We start from the raw sequence: 2,500 nt of genomic DNA on the forward strand, positions 1-2,500 counted from the left end.
CACACAATTGTACATATGTACCATATTGTACTTGGATGTTATCTTTTACTACATCAATAATAAACGGAGAATTGAGTCACATCCTAACAAATTTTCGGCACTTTTGCAATTCATTTTCATTTGATTCATCATAAATCACCCTCATTTTCGTTCATTTGTACAGACACACAAAACAGGCAATTTTCGTTAAAACTAAAGTTTGTATGAACACAAATGTAGGGCTGCAACTAACGATTATTTTAATAATCGATTAGTTGGCCGATTATTTTTTAGATTAATCGGATAAAAAAATGCAATTTTTATTTAAAATAATGTAATAAAAAACATACAATTTACACTTTCATCTCTTTATTGTAATGGCCTCTCTCTCTCTCTATTCACCTTCTTATTTTACTGACATAATAATAAAAGCTACAAGAACCCAAACACTGTTTCTCAAACTACGTTTTAACACAAAGTTATTAGTAAATATTAATTCATAAAACTATGAGAAAAAAGCCTTGTTTATATTTTCTTTTATTTACCAAACTGCCCCCAGTTATGCACATCTGACCCCCAGCTTGCCACTCTTCCCCCATATATGCCTTATATCTCCTATATGCCAGAGATTCCACTGTGCCCCCTGATATGCCACTGTGCCCCCAATATGCCTTATACTCCTTATATGCCAGTGATATGCAACTGAGCCCCCTGATATACCTTTTACCCCCAGATATGTCTTATGCCCCCCTGATATGCCTAATACCCCCTATATGCCACTGTGCCCCTTGATATGCCTCATAACTTCCAATATGCCATTAGCCCCCATTTATTCCTTATACCTCCCTATATGCCACTGTGCACCCTGATATGCCACTCCGCCCCCCCCATAAATGTCCTGCACCACCCTGAAATTCATTATACTCCCTAATTTACCACTCTGCCTCCCCCAGATATGCCACTCTGAAATTCATTATAGCCCCCATACACCTCTATAACTCACCCATACACCACTCTGCCTCCTCCCCCTGCCCATACACCACTCTGGCTCCTCCCCCCTCCCATACTCCACTTTGCCTCCTCCCCCCTCCCATACTCCACTTTGCCTCCTCCCCCCTCCCATACTCCACTTTGCCTCCTCCCCCCTCCCATACTCCACTTTGCCTCCTCCGCCCCTCCCATACTCCACTTTGCCTCCTCCGCCCCTCCCATACTCCACTTTGCCTCCTCCCACTCTGCCTCCTGTCAGCGACGGAGGTTCACAAGACACCAGGGAGCCGGGTAGAGAGGCAGAGTGGCGTATGGGAGGGGGAACAGGCAGAGTGGCGTATGGGAGGGGGAGGAGGCAGAGTGGCGTATGGGAGGGTGGCTCCCATACACCCCTCTGCCTCCTCCTCCTCCCCCTCCCATACACCACTCTGCCTCCTCCCCCCTCCCCACCAGCTGATAGAGGATGATCCTCTGCAGGAGACCTCGATTCTCTGTCAGCCGGTGGGGGTCTGCATGATGTGCACAGACAGTCTCCGTTACTGCCCTTCACTTACGCTGAGGCTTCTATGAAGCTGCAGTGAAAGTGCCCGTCAGCACCGGAGGTTCACAAAATACCAGGGAGTCGGGAGAGAGGCAGAGAGGTGTATGGAAGTGGAGGGGAGAGGCTGAAGTGGTCTGTGCGTATCGCAAAGACACACGCCGGGCGACAGTGAGGGGAATCCAGGTCCCCTGCAGCGTTGCGGGGGATCTGGATTCTAGTGTTATAATCCGATCTCTGTTTGAGGTCGGATTATATAAAGAGAGGAGTTTTTCAGAGCATGTGCTCTGAAAAAACCTCTTTTTATAATCGATAAAAATCGATTCGACTAATCGATAATGAAAATCGTTGTCAACGATTTTAATTATCGATTAGTTGTTTCAGCCCTACACAAATGCACAAGTCTAAATATCTATCTATCTATCTATACACACATATACACATATATATATATATATATATATATATATATATATATATATATATATATATATATATATATACACACACACATATATGTTGGGGTAAATACAAAGTATGTATATTTGTAATTAATATGTGCTTGATTAAGTTTATGTGTGTATATATGTATGTATGATAGCTGCAAGCCACTTACGGGGGAAGTAACAGGACAGACAGCTGTAAGAAGATATCACACCTATACACTATGTAGAGAAGGAAGGAAATGCATCACCTGGAGATAGGCATGGGAAACATAGCAAGTCAATAACATCACACGGTGGGGTCTTGGGAACACAGGACAGGGATCTCATTTACACATCAAGAGAGAAATCCCTTAAAAAGACATTGTAGAAACACATAGGAAAGACTGGATTGGTGAGTCTCACTTTTGGCACATCACCCACACAGCATACACACTTAGCAGCAGATATTAGCTAGATGGGATGTTTGTGAGTGGTATGAATGATTGTCATCTGTATATCACTGTAACTCTGGTTTTGTCTTTGCTGTAACATTAATCTGGGTAGATTC

The sequence above is a fragment of the Sceloporus occidentalis genome, unplaced genomic scaffold, assembly GCF_023333645.1.
Source record: "Sceloporus occidentalis isolate IW3139 unplaced genomic scaffold, rSceOcc1.0.p SCAF_263, whole genome shotgun sequence".
NCBI classification, from domain to species: Eukaryota; Metazoa; Chordata; class Lepidosauria; order Squamata; family Phrynosomatidae; genus Sceloporus; species Sceloporus occidentalis.